The following is a 7,163-nucleotide window of genomic DNA, read 5'->3' as shown; positions in this document are numbered from 1 at the left end:
AACGTGAATTAAGACTTTCTTGTTCGTTTCGAGTAAAAAAAAATTTGTGAAAAATTTTAAGTTTTTCGAACTTTTTTGCAGGTCCGGGGTCATGAAATTTTTTTTCAAAAATGGCTGATTCCTTATCTTCAAAATAAGTGCCTAAAATTCATCGAAACTACCCGAAATGATGTTCGGAACGTGAATTAAGACTTTCTTGTTCGTTTTGAGTAAAAAAAAGTTTTTGAAAAATTTTAAGTTTTCCGAACTTTTTTCTGGGGTCATGAAATATTTCAAAAAATGATAAGTCCTTATCTTCAAAATATGTGCCTAAAATTCATCGAAACGACCCAAAATGATGTTCGGAACGTGAATTAAGACTTTCTTGTTCGTTTTCAAATTTTTTGAACTTTTTTGCAGGTCCGGGGCCATGAAATTTTTTCAAAAATGGCTGATTCCTTATATTCAAAATAAGTGCCTAAAAAACACCGAAACTACCCGAAATGATGTTCGGATCGTGAATTAAGCCTTTCTTGTTCGTTTCGAGTAAAGAAAATTTTTTGAAAAATTTTAAGTTTTTCGAACTTTTTTGCAGGTCCGGGGTCATGAAATATTTCAAAAAAAGATAATTCCTTATATTCAAAATGAGAGCCTAGAGTTCACCAAAACTACCCGAAATGATGTTCGGAACGTGAATTAAGACTTTCTTGTTAGTTTCGAGTAAAAAATAATGTTTTAAAAATTTTAAGTTTTTCGAACTTTTTTGCAGGTCCAGGGTCATGAAATTTTTCAAAAATGGCTGATTCCTTTTATTCAAAATAAGAGCCTAAAATTCACCAAAACTACCCGAAATGATCTTCGGAACGTGAATTAAGACTTTCTTGCTCGTTTCGAGTAAAAAAAATGTTTGAAAAATTTTAAGTTTTTTGAACCTTTTTGCAGGTCCAGGGTCATGAAATATTTCAAAAATTGCTAAGTCCTTATATTCAAAATAAGAGCCTAAAATTCACTGAAACTCTCCGAAATGATTTTCGGAACCTAAATTAAGACTTTCTTGGTCGTTTCTTTAGAAAATATTTTTTTTGGAAAATTTCAAATTTTATGTGTTTTTCAAGCTCTAGTCTCAAACATTCTAGGTAATTTATTTCTCACTTTTTTCTAGATGTCACTTGAAGGTTCAACCAAATATCATCAAAATATTTCAGAAAGGTATAATTCTTAGCATTTTCGGTTGTTTTGAGTAAAAGTATTTTTTTGAAAAATTTCAAATTTTTTGAACTTTTTTGCAGGTCCGGGGTCATGAAATATTTCAAAAAATGCTAAGTCCTTCTATTCAAAATGAGAGCCTAGAATTCACGAAAACTACCCGAAATGATGTTCGGAACGTGAATTAAGACTTTCTTGTTCGTTTCGAGTAAAAAAGAATTTGTGAAAAATTTTAAGTTTTTCGAACTTTTTTGCAGGTCCGGGGTCATGAAATTTTTTCAAAAATGGCTGATTCCTTATCTTCAAAATAGGAGCCTAAAATTCATCGAAACTACCCGAAATGATCTTCGGAACGTGAATTAAGACTTTCTTGTTCGTTTCGAGTAAAAAAAAATTTGTGAAAAATTTTAAGTTTTTCAAACTTTTTTGCAGTTCCGGGGTCATGAAATTTTTTTTCAAAAATGGCTGATTCCTTATCTTCAAAATAAGTGCCTAAAATTCATCGAAACTACCCGAAATGATGTTCGGAACGTGAATTAAGACTTTCTTGTTCGTTTTGAGTAAAAAAAAGTTTTTGAAAAATTTTAAGTTTTCCGAACTTTTTTCTGGGGTCATGAAATATTTCAAAAAATGATAAGTCCTTATCTTCAAAATATGTGCCTAAAATTCATCGAAACGACCCAAAATGATGTTCGGAACGTGAATTAAGACTTTCTTGTTCGTTTTCAAATTTTTTGAACTTTTTTGCAGGTCCGGGGCCATGAAATTTTTTCAAAAATGGCTGATTCCTTATATTCAAAATAAGTGCCTAAAAAACACCGAAACTACCCGAAATGATGTTCGGATCGTGAATTAAGCCTTTCTTGTTCGTTTCGAGTAAAGAAAATTTTTTGAAAAATTTTAAGTTTTTCGAACTTTTTTGCAGGTCCGGGGTCATGAAATATTTCAAAAAAAGATAATTCCTTATATTCAAAATGAGAGCCTAGAGTTCACCAAAACTACCCGAAATGATGTTCGGAACGTGAATTAAGACTTTCTTGTTAGTTTCGAGTAAAAAATAATGTTTTAAAAATTTTAAGTTTTTCGAACTTTTTTGCAGGTCCGGGGTCATGAAATTTTTTCAAAAATGGCTGATTCCTTATCTTCAAAATAGGAGCCTAAAATTCATCGAAACTACCCGAAATGATGTTCGGAACGTGAATTAAGACTTTCTTGTTCGTTTCGAGTAAAAAAAATTTTTGAAAAATTTTAAGTTTTTCGAACTTTTTTGTAGGTCTGGGGTCATGAAATATTTCAAAAAATGCTGATTCCTTATCTTCAAAATAAGTGCCAAAAATTCATCGAAACTACCCGAAATGATGTTCGGAACGTGAATTAAGACTTTCTTGTTCGTTTCGAGTAAAAAAAAATTTGTGAAAAATTTTAAGTTTTTCGAACTTTTTTGCAGGTCCGGGGTCATGAAATTTTTTTTCAAAAATGGCTGATTCCTTATCTTCAAAATAAGTGCCTAAAATTCATCGAAACTACCCGAAATGATGTTCGGAACGTGAATTAAGACTTTCTTGTTCGTTTTGAGTAAAAAAAAGTTTTTGAAAAATTTTAAGTTTTCCGAACTTTTTTCTGGGGTCATGAAATATTTCAAAAAATGATAAGTCCTTATCTTCAAAATATGTGCCTAAAATTCATCGAAACGACCCAAAATGATGTTCGGAACGTGAATTAAGACTTTCTTGCTCGTTTTCAAATTTTTTGAACTTTTTTGCAGGTCCGGGGCCATGAAATTTTTTCAAAAATGGCTGATTCCTTATATTCAAAATAAGTGCCTAAAAAACACCGAAACTACCCGAAATGATGTTCGGATCGTGAATTAAGCCTTTCTTGTTCGTTTCGAGTAAAGAAAATTTTTTGAAAAATTTTAAGTTTTTCGAACTTTTTTGCAGGTCCGGGGTCATGAAATATTTCAAAAAAAGATAATTCCTTATATTCAAAATGAGAGCCTAGAGTTCACCAAAACTACCCGAAATGATGTTCGGAACGTGAATTAAGACTTTCTTGTTAGTTTCGAGTAAAAAATAATGTTTTAAAAATTTTAAGTTTTTCGAACTTTTTTGCAGGTCCAGGGTCATGAAATTTTTCAAAAATGGCTGATTCCTTTTATTCAAAATAAGAGCCTAAAATTCACCAAAACTACCCGAAATGATCTTCGGAACGTGAATTAAGACTTTCTTGCTCGTTTCGAGTAAAAAAAATGTTTGAAAAATTTTAAGTTTTTTGAACCTTTTTGCAGGTCCAGGGTCATGAAATATTTCAAAAATTGCTAAGTCCTTATATTCAAAATAAGAGCCTAAAATTCACTGAAACTCTCCGAAATGATTTTCGGAACCTAAATTAAGACTTTCTTGGTCGTTTCTTTAGAAAATATTTTTTTTGGAAAATTTCAAATTTTATGTGTTTTTCAAGCTCTAGTCTCAAACATTCTAGGTAATTTATTTCTCACTTTTTTCTAGATGTCACTTGAAGGTTCAACCAAATATCATCAAAATATTTCAGAAAGGTATAATTCTTAGCATTTTCGGTTGTTTTGAGTAAAAGTATTTTTTTGAAAAATTTCAAATTTTTTTAACTTTTTTGCAGGTCCGGGGTCATGAAATTTTTTCAAAAATGGCTGGTTCCTTATCTTCAAAATAAGTGCCTAAAATTCATCGAAACTACCCAAAATGATGTTCTGAACGTGAATTAAGACTTTCTTGTTCGTTTTGAGTAAAAAAAAATTTTTGAAAAATTTCAAATTTTTTGAACTTTTTTGCAGGTCCGGGGTCATGAAATATTTCAAAAAATGCTAAGTCCTTATATTCAAAATGAGAGCCTAGAATTCACGAAAACTACCCGAAATGATGTTCGGAACGTGAATTAAGACTTTCTTGTTCGTTTCGAGTAAAAAAGAATTTGTGAAAAATTTTAAGTTTTTCGAACTTTTTTGCAGGTCCGGGGTCATGAAATTTTTTCAAAAATGGCTGATTCCTTATCTTCAAAATAGGAGCCTAAAATTCATCGAAACTACCCGAAATGATCTTCGGAACGTGAATTAAGACTTTCTTGTTCGTTTCGAGTAAAAAAAAATTTGTGAAAAATTTTAAGTTTTTCAAACTTTTTTGCAGGTCCGGGGTCATGAAATTTTTTTTCAAAAATGGCTGATTCCTTATCTTCAAAATAAGTGCCTAAAATTCATCGAAACTACCCGAAATGATGTTCGGAACGTGAATTAAGACTTTCTTGTTCGTTTTGAGTAAAAAAAAGTTTTTGAAAAATTTTAAGTTTTCCGAACTTTTTTCTGGGGTCATGAAATATTTCAAAAAATGACAAGTCCTTATCTTCAAAATATGTGCCTAAAATTCATCGAAACGACCCAAAATGATGTTCGGAACGTGAATTAAGACTTTCTTGTTCGTTTTCAAATTTTTCGAACTTTTTTGCAGGTCCGGGGTCATGAAATATTTCAAAAAAAGATAATTCCTTATATTCAAAATGAGAGCCTAGAGTTCACCAAAACTACCCGAAATGATGTTCGGAACGTGAATTAAGACTTTCTTGTTAGTTTCGAGTAAAAAATAATGTTTTAAAAATTTTAAGTTTTTCGAACTTTTTTGCAGGTCCGGGGTCATGAAATTTTTTCAAAAATGGCTGATTCCTTATCTTCAAAATAGGAGCCTAAAATTCATCGAAACTACCCGAAATGATGTTTGGAACGTGAATTAAGACTTTCTTGTTCGTTTCGAGTAAAAAAAATTTTTGAAAAATTTTAAGTTTTTCGAACTTTTTTGTAGGTCTGGGGTCATGAAATATTTCAAAAAATGCTGATTCCTTATCTTCAAAATAAGTGCCAAAAATTCATCGAAACTACCCGAAATGATGTTCGGAACGTGAATTAAGACTTTCTTGTTCGTTTCGAGTAAAAAAAAATTTGTGAAAAATTTTAAGTTTTTCGAACTTTTTTGCAGGTCCGGGGTCATGAAATTTTTTTTCAAAAATGGCTGATTCCTTATCTTCAAAATAAGTGCCTAAAATTCATCGAAACTACCCGAAATGATGTTCGGAACGTGAATTAAGACTTTCTTGTTCGTTTTGAGTAAAAAAAAGTTTTTGAAAAATTTTAAGTTTTCCGAACTTTTTTCTGGGGTCATGAAATATTTCAAAAAATGATAAGTCCTTATCTTCAAAATATGTGCCTAAAATTCATCGAAACGACCCAAAATGATGTTCGGAACGTGAATTAAGACTTTCTTGTTCGTTTTCAAATTTTTTGAACTTTTTTGCAGGTCCGGGGCCATGAAATTTTTTCAAAAATGGCTGATTCCTTATATTCAAAATAAGTGCCTAAAAAACACCGAAACTACCCGAAATGATGTTCGGATCGTGAATTAAGCCTTTCTTGTTCGTTTCGAGTAAAGAAAATTTTTTGAAAAATTTTAAGTTTTTCGAACTTTTTTGCAGGTCCGGGGTCATGAAATATTTCAAAAAAAGATAATTCCTTATATTCAAAATGAGAGCCTAGAGTTCACCAAAACTACCCGAAATGATGTTCGGAACGTGAATTAAGACTTTCTTGTTAGTTTCGAGTAAAAAATAATGTTTTAAAAATTTTAAGTTTTTCGAACTTTTTTGCAGGTCCAGGGTCATGAAATTTTTCAAAAATGGCTGATTCCTTTTATTCAAAATAAGAGCCTAAAATTCACCAAAACTACCCGAAATGATCTTCGGAACGTGAATTAAGACTTTCTTGCTCGTTTCGAGTAAAAAAAATGTTTGAAAAATTTTAAGTTTTTTGAACCTTTTTGCAGGTCCAGGGTCATGAAATATTTCAAAAATTGCTAAGTCCTTATATTCAAAATAAGAGCCTAAAATTCACTGAAACTCTCCGAAATGATTTTCGGAACCTAAATTAAGACTTTCTTGGTCGTTTCTTTAGAAAATATTTTTTTTGGAAAATTTCAAATTTTATGTGTTTTTCAAGCTCTAGTCTCAAACATTCTAGGTAATTTATTTCTCACTTTTTTCTAGATGTCACTTGAAGGTTCAACCAAATATCATCAAAATATTTCAGAAAGGTATAATTCTTAGCATTTTCGGTTGTTTTGAGTAAAAGTATTTTTTTGAAAAATTTCAAATTTTTTTAACTTTTTTGCAGGTCCGGGGTCATGAAATTTTTTCAAAAATGGCTGGTTCCTTATCTTCAAAATAAGTGCCTAAAATTCATCGAAACTACCCAAAATGATGTTCTGAACGTGAATTAAGACTTTCTTGTTCGTTTTGAGTAAAAAAAAATTTTTGAAAAATTTCAAATTTTTTGAACTTTTTTGCAGGTCCGGGGTCATGAAATATTTCAAAAAATGCTAAGTCCTTATATTCAAAATGAGAGCCTAGAATTCACGAAAACTACCCGAAATGATGTTCGGAACGTGAATTAAGACTTTCTTGTTCGTTTCGAGTAAAAAAGAATTTGTGAAAAATTGTAAGTTTTTCGAACTTTTTTGCAGGTCCGGGGTCATGAAATTTTTTCAAAAATGGCTGATTCCTTATCTTCAAAATAGGAGCCTAAAATTCATCGAAACTACCCGAAATGATCTTCGGAACGTGAATTAAGACTTTCTTGTTCGTTTCGAGTAAAAAAAAATTTGTGAAAAATTTTAAGTTTTTCAAACTTTTTTGCAGGTCCGGGGTCATGAAATTTTTTTTCAAAAATGGCTGATTCCTTATCTTCAAAATAAGTGCCTAAAATTCATCGAAACTACCCGAAATGATGTTCGGAACGTGAATTAAGACTTTCTTGTTCGTTTTGAGTAAAAAAAAGTTTTTGAAAAATTTTAAGTTTTCCGAACTTTTTTCTGGGGTCATGAAATATTTCAAAAAATGATAAGTCCTTATCTTCAAAATATGTGCCTAAAATTCATCGAAACGACCCAAAATGATGTTCGGAACGT

This window comes from Rhopilema esculentum, unplaced genomic scaffold (genome assembly GCF_057945365.1).
Source record: "Rhopilema esculentum isolate cy_ngs unplaced genomic scaffold, ASM5794536v1 HiC_scaffold_37, whole genome shotgun sequence".
Taxonomy (NCBI): domain Eukaryota; kingdom Metazoa; phylum Cnidaria; class Scyphozoa; order Rhizostomeae; family Rhizostomatidae; genus Rhopilema; species Rhopilema esculentum.
This window is presented reverse-complemented; position numbering follows the sequence as displayed.